The sequence below is a fragment of the Pararge aegeria genome, chromosome Z (genome assembly GCF_905163445.1).
Source record: "Pararge aegeria chromosome Z, ilParAegt1.1, whole genome shotgun sequence".
Taxonomy (NCBI): Eukaryota; Metazoa; Arthropoda; class Insecta; order Lepidoptera; family Nymphalidae; genus Pararge; species Pararge aegeria.
In genome coordinates this window covers 3,705,950-3,721,951 of record NC_053208.1, presented here as the reverse complement: position 1 = coordinate 3,721,951, position 16,002 = coordinate 3,705,950, and the positions used below count along the sequence as shown (strand labels likewise).

Below are 16,002 nucleotides of genomic sequence, written 5' to 3'. Positions count from 1 at the left end.
ACTCAAAAATTACTTGGTTTTCAGTTTCACAGACCAGCCTCAGAGACGGTACACAATGTACCCCTGTAAAGTATTATTTCAGTTTACATTTATACATTGTATATGTTAAGATATTTAAAATTCGTCTTTGGAGCATATATCTGTATTGTACTTTTATTTATTTATTATTTATTAACACGTTTTATATGTACACCTGGCAGGCAACCGTAGGATTAGAATTCCATGAGCGTGAACAAACCGGTGGTGAAGTTTGTGTGACTACATAGCAGACTTGCAAGTTAAATTTCTAAATCTATTAAATTAAATTTATTTTTTTGCTAGGTTAATTAAGACACCATAATGTATATCATAAAAAATTATAATAAATTCACATAGTTATTTATAACATGTACAACTTGTTAAATAAAAAAGTTGTCATTCCCAATTAAAAACACCCTTTCAGTACATATATCTCAAGGTAACAAAATCTTCATTAGATATTATCATATAAGTAAAATGCACAAATTTTTGTTAGTCAACAGCCACATGAGTTTAGTTCTATGTACCTACGACTAGTCTCCCAGGGCCTTATTACTGAAGTGGCATAAAGTTGGAATAGTAAGGTAGTTTTTTATCAAACTTCAATAGACTTAGTCATTGTTCAGTGTAAAATCAACATCTAAAGATGCTCCAGTGTCAGAGTGAAACTTGTGTAGAGAGTACATCGCTGAAGATCTGTTTGGTGTGGAATATAGCTTTTACACCTGTTTTCACACCCAAAATTGAGTCAATTCCCAAAACTATAATAAAGATTATGCCTAGGAGAAATATATATATAACATATATACATATTTTAAATTATTCAGAGTTCTGAAAATAGCGATAAAAAAAAGTAAAGATGGAATCCAGGATGTAAATTCGGGAGGAGATATTTATAATGGATTCCGCCTATAGTTTCGTATTAAAAAATAGATAATACCGTACAGATTCTGCTACTTTCCGCGGAGTATGGCAAATTAAGCTTAACGTTCATTATACGCTTCAATAGCATATCATCTTTCAATTTATTTTACCTTAACAAAACACTACGTAAATGTTTCAACGTTATGCCACGTTTATTAATAAGGCCCCAAATGTAAATCTATTCTTACTTATATATTACTATAATGTCAACAATGGTTCTTACTCCAGCCTATCTGCTGACTGCACATTGCTACTACCTTAAAAGATTTATCTTTACATATATTATAAATGCGGAAGTTTGTCTGTTTATTTGTTACCTATGCTCAGCTCAACCACTGCACCGATTATGACACAATTTGGCACAGGTTCACTTTTCAGATTCCAATATATGCTATATTAGAATCTGAAAAGCCAGAAATAAACATTTTCAGTTAATTTTCAAAAGTTAAGTGATTAAGAATTGATAAAATAAAATTTTAGCTCAGAGAAAAACTTGTTTTAAAAAGGCACACACTTACGCATTTTATTAAGTATGTCGTTGTTACAGCAAATGAGCAAATTATACTTGTGTGCAGAACCAATACTAAATCGAGTACAACAGCAAATAGCATTCAATGTGCAATCAGGCTTAAAATAACACTTCTTCTTATAATTATGTTTGTCAGTATAAAACCTAAGTTGGTATCAAACAAAATAGTGTACTATTCAAGATCAGGGTCGAGAGATTGAAGATAAAATGCCAATTATATTAATTCTAGCTACTTAGCGTGGGGGAATCCCGTTAAATTTTTTATCGAACTTTGACCTTAGTTATTTGGCTAATTTAATCGTGTAAAACTTCTGCTAATGTGGTTGTTTTGATTGTCAATTATATTGTTTAGTAAACGATTGCATTAATTGCAAGTGATTTTATGTTGAAGAGGTCCGCCCTCCATCTGAAATGATCTCTTAGCAGATCTTCGCCAAATTTTAATAGGAACACGAAGTTGCAATATCGCAAACAGAAAAAAACCATCCAAATGAGTTCATCTTTAAAACGTCAAAATTTTCAAACCCTTCAATCGAATAGGTACTTGTAGCCCAATGATTTTATAACTCTACGTTCACTATAGTTCCACATTCCCGTATTTCTCTTGTATCTGTTCACAATTCTTATTAGCGAATCTGTTTTGATGGTCGTAGTTATCCCACTTCTTTATAGCATTGTAGAGGTTTGAGCCGGGGCTGGCTGTGTGCTGGAGATCCTTCGCGCCGACGACCTGGAAGTGTGAATGAATAAATACAACGAACAGAAAGTCTTCTTCCTGCAGCGCCGACTCCTATCGGAGGTTGGCAACCATTAAAGCTATCTGGACTTCAGACGCAGCTGCACGGAACAACGATCCGCAGGGTGATTGCGTATCTCGCGACAGGTTTGCGACAGGCGTAAATCTTGCAATCCATTCCATTTCCATACAATAAATAAACAAAAGTGACGTTTGACAGCAGTGATTGCAAGATTTACGCCTGTCGCAAACCTGTCGCGAGATACGTAATCACCCTTCGGGTACTTTTTCCGAACCATTTTTTAGCAACGATGTTCTTCGGCCAGGTGATCTTTTGCCGGTTATTTTCCCCTGAATAATCAGCTGTAGGAGGTCATATTTCATCATATAGGAGGTAATTATGAGAACAAAAAATATCATGTATTATTTGCAGAGTGAGTTTAAGAATTCTCCTGGCGAAGTAGACTAATGGATTAATGACGTTATTGGAAGAATTGTCTGGTGAAAAACATTTATCATCATCACCTCAACTCAGTGTCGTCGATTGCTGAATGTAGGTCTTTATAAAGAATTCTAAAATCCACGGTACGCTTGTTTGCTTGATCTTGTTTACAATGGCACTGAAACCGTAATTTATCGCTGGAACTTCTATCCGAGGCAGGTTAGGTAATATTACTTCATTGTGATCTGACATGCTTATGTCAGATCACAATGAAGTAATATTTAGATGTTTATTGCAAGCCTCCTTGGTAATGTAGCTGGCATGCTCAACTACGAAGTATGAGGTCCTATGTTTGATTCCCGGATCTAATCAAAAGTTATTTGATATTTTGTTTTTCTGTCACTAAATTCTTAGTATTTACAGAAAATGGTTATTCGATCCTGGTAATTAATTATCTTGAACTTATTAATTAATCCTCAAAATGCCCCCCATTATGAAAATTGTAAAGTTTATAGGTAAGTTATAATTCACCATATCCTAACAGAAAGGAGGCCTACATGCCAACGGTATACGAGTAATGTCGGTCGTGGTTAAACTTCTCCTTTTCCTTTTTATCTAGTTACTGCGGCATTGGGCAGTCTTACACTTATTAAGGCAAGTCCAAACCGTGGCGCCCAGTTTCGTGCACAGGATTTTGGACAAGGGTTAGCATAAAGAAGTTGAATGGCATAAAATGCCATAAGTCTCCTCTGTTGCTAGTTTTATGAAAATTTTAGGGTAGGCAGCGCTTTTGTGCTTATATGGAGTGCACGCCACCGGTGGCGTCCAGCTTTTTTGTCGCCTATAAACAGTGCAACTCTTCGCAGGAACTCGCGCTTCAACACGACTCAGAACATCAGATTGTAATCCAGATTGGAGCACAGCATTGCTAATGTACAGCAGATATAAGCATGTCGGCAGTAGGTACCTCACCGAGCGAACTCGGACACAAAACGCTCTACTACTTAAAAATTCCGTAATTAGTGGCGTAAAAGTTTGCGCTCAGTTATCGACCAATGGGCATAAACTAACGTCCTTAGTGGGCACGTTGGATGTCGCGATTTAGGCGTTTTACCATACCTGGAAGTCTGCTCGAAGATAGCCAAATCTTACACCTTCCTCTAGCAACATCCTGGTCCTATTTAACTGAGATGGTGTCACACGCGCGTGGTTTGGGATTTCTTCTCTGTAATCACCTGTGAAAATAATTCTACAATTAAAACACTTATTTAGTCCCCGCTCGTGGAGGATTCCACCAAATAACTTTATGAGATAATCATTGATAACCTGCTCAAACGACGATCGCAACCAATAGATGGGTTACGACAATCGCAAACAACATCATCGCTTTTCTTTTCATTTATTTCAGATAGGCCTTAATAAAAGCGTTTTGAAAACCTCAAGCATGTCTGTTTGTACCTAGTGACTCTACCACCGGTTCGGACACAGACAGATTTTACCGAGACGAAGCCGGCAAGAAAGTCGGCAGTTGCTCTTTTCCAACATCAACAATTTCCATTTTACATTTTAACATTTTTCTATGAAATGAAAGCGGAGCCGGATGTATTCAAGCAACCATGCCATTAAGAAATTCTTTAATTGTATAGTAACATCGCTATAATGTAGTGATGATGGCGATAACCATATTCGTAAACTTAATACTAAAGCTACGAGGGCTCCAAATGTGCCCTGACCTAAGAAGCCCACAACAAACTTAGCTGGGTGTTCTTTTTTGTTATCACCACATTGTCATTTAAAATTGTTAGATGAGCAATCTGGTTAGAGCAATAATTCGCACTCACGCTTTTTTGTCGTAGTTCTTTATACTATAATAGTTTTAATAATAATATTGCGCGATGCAATTGTAATGAATTTAACTGTCAGATCATCAATAGTAATTTAAAAGCCTACCTACCTATAAATCCAATCCCAAGAGAGCAGCGGTTATATTTATAGGTGTGAGCGCCTTCTATGTTCCACCCTCGACCTTCATACACGCGCCCATCGTTACCGATGACAAAATTGTATCTGCAATTGTCAGTTGTTAGTCAAGTACTCTAGAAGAGAAAAGTCTAACAGTGCCTGATGAGATAAAGTTTTTTAAAACTATGCGTGTCATTTAGAGGTAGCATTATAGAGAAAAAGTTTGCGTGATTTTTAATCTCAAGATTGCAAAATCCTCTAATGCTCTAAAATACCTCACAAAATATTGGCACATAATATTTTATTTTATTATTCATTCATATATAATACTGAAAAAAGTGATTCAAGTTGGAGGACCTGGGTTTTACTCCCGGCAGAGGCCATTTTGGAATTTATAATTTCTGCATTTTCTCTGGTCTGGTCCGGTGGGAACCTTTGGCTACCTTACTTTCCTACCGACAAAGACGTTCCGGTAAGCGATTGAGCGTTCCGGTAGGATGTCGCGTAGAAACCGATTAATAAATAAATAATAAATAGAGAGAGATAGCATATTTATACGACAAACATCGCCATCCAGCTCCAAAGCAAGTGTGGCTTGTGTTATGGGTACTAAGATAACTGATGAATATATTTTATGAATAATAATAATACACATAAATACTAATAACATAGAGATAAACACCCGGACACTGAAAAACATTCATGTTCATCACACAAACATTTTCCAGTCGTGTGAATCGAATCCAGGGCCTTGGACTCGGTAAGCTGGGTCGATGTCCACTGCGCCAGTCGGCCGTCAGACCGACTAGCGGTATGGGTTAAATATAGCTGCCATACTCCCTGGCTTGGCTGCTAGGTTGTCGGCAAACTTACGGTATGTCGTAATCCTTTGAGGAGATGTACCAACTCTGTATGTTCCTTAATTCCGCAGCGCATTGCGAGAACACCGTGCACTGGGCGCTGACCGTGTGCTGTATTATAACCAGCATGATTGGTCGGAAGTTGGCAGCGATGTTGGAATGGTTGTAAGGTTGCGCCAACCACATGTCGCGGGATATATTCCATTCGTGAGGTGCTGGAAACAAAATAACCGCATAATATTATCAAAAATTACTGATAACTCCGAATCGTGGTTAAAATTAATTTTGCTTCGTTTTAATTTTGTTTTACTTTATAATTTAAATTTTTCCAATAAAAAAATCCATTTTCATTCTACTTTTATTGAACCATCTGCCATTTTATATATTTTGTTTATTTTTTTGAAATTGATAAGTAGGCCCAGAGCCACTCGGCGGGCGATGGAGAGAGATTTAAATAAATAAATATACTAAGACAATACACACATCGCCATCTAGCCCCAAAGTAAGCGAAGCTTGGGTTATGGGTATTAGAATGGCTGATGAATACTTTTATGAATATTATATGAAAAACATTCATGTTAAAAGGCCATGTGGCCGATCAAAAAGGCCGAGGATGGAACAGTTTCCATCCTGTTCTATCTGCTGTGATAAAAATCGCTACGAAGGAAACCGGACACGACCTTCAGTAATTAAGTAAATGACGAAGAAGACAAGAGAGTACGTCCCTTTTAGGCTTATGCGTTGGTGGTTAAAAGATTGCTTATACCAGTGCGGTTGGATACTTGCAATATCATACGTACCTATATTCATAGGTCACTGAGCTTCTTTCTTATCATGTAACGATAGTGTTTATACCTATTTTATTAGGTACTTGCTCGTTGTTAATGCGCAATTGCATTTGTCACCAATGCCAACGATATGTCTAATTGCTTATTTATCACGAACCTTTAAGCAGGTCCAATGAAAATTAAATCGTTGCTGCACAGCTAGCATGGGCGAGAGACAATTATCACCCCGGAGAAAGAATAAAAATTCATGTTCTTCCACAGTTTATCAACTCTCAGAGCATCGGCGCAAAAGTGGAAATAATATCCAAATAATATATAATATGTAATAATGAACGGGGTTAAACTTCTCCTATTCTATGTTCCTTTGTTCTAAAAAGTGGACACTTGCTATAATCCCTTGTCAGGGATATAATCGGGGAGGTGATGTTTGTCTCTTGCCTGTTCTAGACTTGCAGAGCATGACATTGAGTAGTTTTGTTTAGTGGTAGTGATAGCTTCGTGGTTAAAATTTCGGCCTCTGCGTGCCGAGTTTGAACCCCGGCACGCACCTCTAACTTTTCCGAGTTACGTGCGTTTCTAATTCAAGGAAGATATTACTCTGATTTACTGGTGAAGGAAAACGACGACAGGAAACCTACTTGCCTGAGAGTTCTCCAAAATGTTCTCAAATGTGTGTAAAGTTTACCAACCCGCACTTGGCCGGCATGGTGGACCACGACCTCAGCCAGACCAGTGCCCTGTAGTGGGCCGATACTGGGTAGGCAGTGATGATGATTACTGAGCACATTTCTAAAAATCTTCTAACACATAAGCTCGGCACGGTTAGCACGCGCAAGAGACATTTTTCTCCCCGGGAACAGCAAAACATTTTATCTTCTCTCACAAAAATGTTATTATGTTATTATGAAAAATGTTAATATGATGTTGCAGAATATTCAACTGAATAATTTCGTTTTCGTTCATTCGTAAAATAAATTATGGAACATTCCATTGGATCAGTTATTAATTAATTTATTCATTATCATTTTTAATTTTATTATATGTGTTTGTAGTTTTATTTTAATTTAATTTGACATTTAATTAAGCTTATTTTTTTTTTTTTTCTCTATTTCTATCCACTGACTGTACTGTTTACTAACATGTTGATATTGTACAAACATTCTTGCAAATAAATGATTATTATTGTTATTACAGCTTTATCGACTCTCCGAGCACAGGCGCACAGCTGGAAATAATTTCCAAGTAATAACATCATTGTCAGACAATGTGCATCCACTCCTGGATATGGGCCTATTCCAGGCAGCGATGACTGCTTCTTTTTGGAGATCGTCGCTCCACCTCTCCTATTCCCTGATGCCGTGCTTTGGCAGATGGACACATAAATTTTATCCCTTGCCAGGAATTAAAAACATTTGTAATTACTAATTACTGACTTTTGCTAGCCATGCCAAAATAAGTATTTCCCTTTTTTTTATGTAGAGGACTTACGCTTGTCTCCTGCGCTGCTCGCTTTGCTGGTCTTAACTGAGAAGTAGATGATGAGGGAGATGCAGATGAAGAGTGAGATTAAGGCCGCAGCGCATGATAGCCTTTCGGTCCTTGAACTGTTCTTCACGAAATGCCACAGGTAAAGGCGCAAGGGCAGTTCTGGAATTAATATTTGTCATGAACATCATCATCAGCTTAGCTACCTGACGCCCTGTCCAGTATTTTTTCTGACAGTTGCTCAGAGGATTCGCCATACAGAATATGCGATGAGTTAACAACTGTCGCTATCAAATTATGCTTTTTTTTTAAAGTTGGCAAATTGTTGGGAAAATTAGTGAATGATTATATATTGATTACTTAACGGTAGGTAAAAAAGTTCTGTTGGTACCTACCATATAAGTTTGTCAGTGAATATCAACAGCACCAGAGAATCGACAATGTGTGGTCTTTCTTAATATTAAACCACACTTAATAAATTTTACCTTTGTATGGTGTTTTTATCGCAACGAATTTTATAAAAGAAAAAAGAACAAACAAGATTTTCTTACAAACTTTTTACTCGGTAGATACTTGTAAAATGTTGCATATAATATTTTCATAATCGCTTAGTAATATGATCGATCCTGAAGCCCTAGTATCAATATTCAACTGGCCTCCGCTCATAGACGATAAGGGTCCATATCAGAGCTTAAAACCCCTGATCTTAATGGTTATTAATTTGGAGAGGACTGGAAGAACCAGAGTTACCGTCGTAGCCCAACGCGTTGCGAATCTGAAATGGCAATTGACGGGTCACATAGCTAAAAGAGCCGATCACCGTTTTGCATCCAACGTGCTGGAGTGCCGATCCCGCACTGGAAGGCGCTGTGTTGGTAGACCCCCTAGGGAATTGCTGGACACAAGCGGCACAAAATATTAGCGTCCGGAAATCTCTACAAGAGTTTATGTCCAGTTGTGGACGTCCCGCTGTTATGATGATGAAGTCATGCTGGTAATACTAATGACGCATTTGTAAACATTTTATTTTTAACATAACAATCATGCGTTTATATTTAAGCAAATGTTTTCATGTAAACATTATGGGAATATTGAAAACATTTAACAAATCCTAACAAAATAAAACAAGTTATTAATAAATTATGCTTAGTAAATGTTAGTGTTTGTAAACTTTAAAAAGCATGTTTTTTTTTGTTACAGTATGTAAAAGAACAAAGTTAAAAAAAAATACCTAGGTAGCGATGAACGGCAACTTCAACCGTGAAAACCCATTGGTAATAGTTACCTGACTCAGTGGCATTAAGTACCTATATTATTTGTGCCTAATAAATAGTCTATTAGGTACCTAATAAAATTTAAAACCATGTAAAAAGTACTACTAAGTACTTAAACTTATATTGTAAATTGACTGTGAAGATGATTGACCTAATGGAGGTCTGTTAGAAACATGAATCATGAACTAGAAATAATGCAATAAAAAAATAGCATTTAAGTCGCCATTCTAACACGCCCGAGCTAGTTATGTCATTTAATAAATAATCATCATCACCATGATCACTTCTACCCGCGACTCGTTTGATGTCGTCTGTCCACCTCGTTGGCTGCCGACCAACGTTGCGTTTATCTGCTCAGGGTCCAAGGGGTTGGAGCCCAAAAGCCCACCTGTTCTCGCCCATTGACACTTCAGCTTCGTGACACGCTGAGCTATGTCAGTAACTTTAGTTCTTCTACGGATCTTCTCATTTCTGATTTGATCAGGTTGAGATACTCCCAGCATAGACATTGACGGCCGATTGGCGCAGTGGGCAGTGGCCTTTCTGAGTCCGAGGCCGTGGGTTCTATTCCCACAGCTGGAAAAAAGTTGTGGGATTAACATGAATGTTTTTCAGTGTTATAAGTATTTAGGTACATTATTCATAAAAAATATTCATCAGTCATCTTAGTACCCATAACGCATGCTACGCTTACTTTGGGGCTAGATGGCGATGTGTGTATTTTCGTAGTATATTTATTATTTGTATGTTATTCATAGCTCCCTCCATCGGCCACTGAGAGACTCTGAACCTTCTTATGTGTCCTATAGTAAGCGACTACATTTCAGATTTAATAAATACCCGCTGAAAACTAGATGGCGCTGTATGAATTAACTTCGAGTCAGCATTCAGTTGGGTCGCAAACACGATTTAATTTTTTTTTAATCGTCTTCTTTTTTCATATCGACTTTACTTTGTATTCATTAATTAAGAAATCTTTATAATATAATTAGTACTGAAATTGAATAAAGCAACTCGATATAGCTTTTTAAAGGAGAATAATTTTTATTGATTTATTACTCTTTATTACTGTAAAGTTTTATCTAACTCCATTTAGTAGATTCTGCGTGAAAGAGTATCAAACGTCCATCCATCCATACAAACTTTCGCATTTATAATATTTCTAGGATTAGAGAAATGATAATTTATTTGTTCTAATATTTATATATTATTATAAAGATACAGTATGGGTACATATTTTGTTGTTATAGTACTCGTTATATCATGAGTTCAAATACATACCTACTTTTAAAACTAACGCACAGCTAAATGCTTACCTAATACTAAATTAAAGTAAGTACATCGCTTTGCATTAATTTACTAGTCGAACCCAGCCTCACTTCGCTGTAGCCAAACACTTTTTTTTTATAAAAATACAAGGTCATCTGAAATTTCAATTCAATCCATCGACTAAATCCTTAGTTGTGAGACAATAGCGTATGCTAAAGTTTAATTCTACTATTGATAATACGGGTAAATACATTCCCAAATATATAGGAGTTATTATTATAATTAAATATTATGCGAATAATATAAAAAGTCTTATTATTAATAGTCTTAAAATTAACGAGATTAACCACCTTTTTAATATAGATATTGTTAACAGTCACCTTTTATCACAACAAATTAGTATAATCTAAAGCATGACCCTGCTGTTGATTTAATATGAAGTGATCGCACATTCTGCCAACGTTTCTTCGTCAGTGACATCAAGTAGTTTGAACACAGATACACATTATGTGCAATCTGATCTGTAGACATCGTAATGTCGCCAACTGGTACAATGTAGCGCTGCACTTTCCTCATTTGGACTCTGAGAGAAAGCTCTTCATCATTCATCCCCTCAGCAGCACAATCCAGATGACAGAGTGCTCTGGGGAATTTCCCGGCCATGTTCCGATCGATGCCCAATAGACTCGGGATGTGATTGATGACGTGTTCAATGTCAAAGAAAGCATCGTATGATTTCGCTTTATTCTTGAAATTCTTCTTGCCCTTGTTAAGCCTCTTCAGCGTTCCCACGTTCAAGAATGGTTGATGTCTCTTAACCTCTTCACGTTGTTGCTGATCACCAATACCAAGCATTTTATGGAACGCCGTCGTGAACCGCAGTTGCTTGACGCTACAGACGCGTCTTTCTCTTCGAGGATCATAATCCTTCAGGACCATGTGGAGTTCTAAAAATTCCAAGGTACTTGAGTTTTCCATAGAAGTCTGCAGGACAGAATTTATGCACGTGTATAGCGCTTCTTTCGATACTTTCATCATTTTGCTTGACAATCGAAATAAATCTACTCGTAATTAATGTAGTCAACGAAAACGCAGTCACGCAGTATCTACCTATACGAATATACTTGTATTTGAATGTGCGCGCAATATCTTTGTTGTCAACGATAGTATTGATCCAACCTTACTCAAGCTCGGTTTGACACAGAGTATCAAGAATCGCACTACCTATCGAAAAAAAAAACTCAAATACCTAAACCGTGGTCGAAAGATAAATGGCGTATACTAATAGAGCAAAGAGGATATAAACACTACATTGTGCTATTTGATGAAAATATTTAAAATAGTAAAATATCACTAAAAGATCGACAAAAGTATTCCTATTATGTTGTTATTCATGTTTTTCAGTATAAATAAATCTAAATCGATTCCTCCAATAAATAAAATAGATAAGTTGAGTGAAATTTAGGTGATTCTTGGAGAAAACAAATCGTTTCACGAACTCATGATATTACTGGTATACTCGTTGTTAAACATGATGTCTAACGACGTTAGGCGCAGTCTTAAGTTACGACACCGATTCGGCGGGTCGTAAAGTTTAGGGGACTCGTAAACTGACACTTGACAGATGATAAAAAAAATATATATTTAGTTTTTTTTAATAACCTCAACTCCACACGAAATACGAAAAAACAAACAATACCACACCTTGTGGCAAAAACCATAAACAAGTTATGTTATATGAGTTGCCTAGTGAAAATCGAGTGGTGAAAGTTAAATGTATGCCTAGGAATATTTGATAAGGCGTTACTTACTTAGGCATTGCCTTGCCCGTCGTTAGTGAAAACGGGCAATTTTTACTAGCTGTTGGAATTGCTATACGGATAGGTACACTTTCTTCTTCTTTTGATTTAGGGCTTTTCGTAGTGCCAAAACAGCACAATGTACTTTGCCAGTGTCAAGTAGCTTGGAAAAGGCACGAACTAGAGTGGTCAGTAAAGAAAAAGAAATCTCTATTTCATAACTTCGTCCTGCAATAGTAGTTTTTAATGAAGTGAACTAAGTACGCATGAATTTAACAATCATTTGAAGATGAAAAAAAATTAAAAATTTATATCCAAAATATAAAAATCATAGTTTTAATTTGTTAATTTTAATAAATTTACATAGATATTTAACATACCGACTATACACTGACATTAACACACACTCGACATTTAAGGGACGAGGAATTTTAGACAATTATATTTTAGAAAATTCCTTATCATCTCCTCATCATACAGATTAAAGGGCAATTTTGGGCAGGAAAAAAAGGTACACTTTCTCCATGGTATTTCAGTCTGAGTGGTCATTTCTAGAAGTCTATGGTAAAATGGCTTCCAACGATCTTGCGCGCGCACTTTTATTGTTCTCCCTATCTATATATTGACCTCCCTCTCGAATGCCCGTTCTACTAAAGATTGGGTGATTCGTAGAGAAAAATAAAATTTGACCAATTATTCTTAGTCGTATTGAAAACGGGCATAAAGGACTAACAAAAAGTAAAAGTATATAGTCTTCCCTAGTTTATAAGAAAGATTATATGTAATAATATGTTAATATTTTAATGTTTATACTTGAACGTAGTACAAACTTCGCTAAGCATTAATGAAAAAAAAAAATTATGAAAATTTGCAATTTTGCAAAGTGAGGTATAGAGTCATCGCGCATTTTATTGAGGCACCAGCCAATATAATTTTCTAACATCGTAAGACAACAAAAGTACCTAACTCACAGATTTACGAGATGACGTTGTAAAAAGAGTTCAGGGAGTTGACACACACATCTTAATACAAACAACCAAGCATATTGTTAGCGTTAGAGTAAACCCGCATGCCTGACAGCTCTCCATAATGTCTCAAACGCGTGTGAAGGCACTTTGACCAGCGCAGTGTGGTAAATTAAGAAGCCCTTATCATTCTGAGAGGAGACCGTGCCCTTTAATGAGCCAGTTATTGGTTGTTGTTGAAATAATGATTAAATAAAATATATAATATAGGCACATAATAAATGAGACATAAAGTAGGAATGGTTATACAGTGTTGCACGATTTATCATTTGAAAGTTGAAGTATGACAAAGTAAAAACCTAGTCCGACGTTATGTCACCTTAATTATGCTTTAAGTGTTTATTACTTTATTATTGTTTTAGCGTGTTCTTTATATCGCAGAGCAGAATATATAACTACAAATAAAAAAAATGTAAACATAGTAGGGAAACACACCATAGTTTATTCGCACGTGGAAATGACCGAAACTATATACAGTTCAACAAATATGTACATTCATTATTATATCATCCGTTTTATATTTCACGTTGGTATAGGCCCTTCTGACGTGGACGTGACTCCATAGCCAGGCTATATGTTGAAGCTTTTGAAGCACCGATGGCTCTTAGTCGCTGGTGAGAAGTCGGCTTAACAGTCCCGTGGCAAAGTAGCATTTGTGACAGTTTCCCCACAAAACTGAGCTTATGCGCAGCTCCTATTCGGGCTTAATATTACTTAATGGCCGAGACTGACGGTTTGATGTGATCAGCGAGGCGTGGTGCTGAAACAACGCCAATTTCGAGCTGAACTTCTTTACTGATAATAGTAACGTGCTTTTAGTGGCAAAACTTGTCCGGGCAATTAGCCAACAAGAAGCCAAGCTTATTTCGGCCGCCAAACAGGAATCAGTGTTCCGGTCTGAAGGGCTGTCTTGATGGACGCAGGGTCACACTTTGGTGGTATTGTTCTTAGCATGCCCTGTGAACTTTTACTCTGTTTATGGGAAAACATCAGGTGGGCCATTTAACCGGCCCACTACTGGGCTCTCCTCCCACATTGAGAAGGGGTAAAGGCCGTAGCCCACCACGCTGAAAACAGTGCGGATTGGTGGTCCGTCAAGTATTACTATAAAAATGGTAAGCCCAACAGTTATCAAATATTGACTCGGTTTTTTAGAAGTAGAACCTGGTGCAAAACTGAAAACTTAACTACTGAGTTCTGTAATATCGTAATTTTTAAAGATTGTAAAGAGTTGAGTTGTTATCTTGAAATTTCTTGTTAATCAGAAATAAAGAAAAACTTTTATTTGGGTATACACACGCCAAAATTAAAATACAACTTATAGTCTACACAAAAATTACAGGTAGGTACGGTGTGATCCCGTAACGATCTTGGTAATGGCTTTACCCATAATCACCGTCGCAGTAGTTGTCAGTACAAAGGACGCTGCTGCCCGTTATCTGTTATATTCCCTTGGTCACCTTGTACGACAACCGCGGAAAGAGGTGATGGTGACAACTGTATTCGGATCTGCCATCACCACAGGGCACAAAATTGTACGACAGAGTTTTTAAATTAAATATGATTATTTGTAGAAACATCTAACTAACAGTTCAGAAATGTTTTGCTGGTAATGCTTGGTTTATAATTTAAAAAAAAAAGTTATATCAATTGTTATCTCTGAGAAAATAAGCGTATTGCAAATGCAATATACTCGTAGGTAGTGTTTTGTGATTGTGCAACAGAATTTGTATAATAATACAATTGACTAGGCTTAGTTTTAATCATAAATTACTATTCTTCTCTACGTACGGAACCAACCAGTTCTTTTTTTGTTTGTTGGTAAACTCTGACAAACGGTATTATAAGAGAGGATTCCTAGTTATACTGAGGAATTCTAAAGAATTTTAGTAATTGGCTATTATAATTATTACTACTTACTTTGTCACCCATAATATTAAATATCCTAAAGTTAAGGATGAAACGGGTAAAAAACACTAATAACTACGCAATACTCATACCTTAGGTATTAGTGTTTTTTTAGTGCTGGCAACCGTGCGAATGGGACAGTCAACTAGATTGTGGTTCTCGCTAAGCGCCGTTTCTATTTTATTGCAAAGTAACTTTTAATAGTATAGGATAGAGTCTATTTCTCTTTCCGTCATATCTTTTAAGTACTCAGCCCTGTTACGGTATACATCCGCGGGTAATATTTGTGCGCAGTGCGCAAACTCCTAACAAGTGGTGGCACAGATCTACAACATTAGCTTTGCTTCCATCGCCTCGGCAAGCCAGTTCGAAAGGATGTTCCTGCCAGAAAGGACACAAACATCGCTTCGAACTCTATAAAAAATGTATCAATCAGCAATGCAAAAATTCGTCATTATATTACATTCTCGGAATGTGTCTTTTAAAAATATTAGGCACATAAAACAATCAAGACTTTGGCTCGCATTTAATTGTTTATTATGATTTTTAATTTTTCTTCGGAATATAGCAATGCTCTAACATCACAGTTTGGCATAGGTAGTATCAAAATAATAGTGCAACGGCTAAATTCTCTCTTTGCTCAGTATTCATATCTTATAGTCTGTGGTGATTAGGATATAAAACTTGGATATAATACGTTGTATATGGAAAAATTGATTCTTGATTGCGCGCGCACCTAATATATACCTATATAAATTTTATAGTGCTACTAATACATAAATAATATAGGTACATTAGCTAGCCATCCGCCGTCTCGGCAAGTCAGTTCGGAACGGTGTTCGTGCCGGATAGGACATGAACATCGCTTCGAACTTGGCAAAAAAATTAAAGAATGATTTGAAAAAGTACCTAAATCAATCTCGGTGTGATATTGCGTACCTATTCATTGCGAGTTTCTGGATAATCGTCTACATTTCTACCTA

At 36.6% G+C, this 16,002-nt stretch overlaps 1 pseudogene; it reads right to left on the bottom strand.

Moving 5' to 3' along the window:
* Window positions 1-385: 385 nt before the first annotated feature.
* LOC120636124 overlaps window positions 386-16,002 on the bottom strand; it is a 35,103-nt pseudogene continuing 19,486 nt past the window's right edge.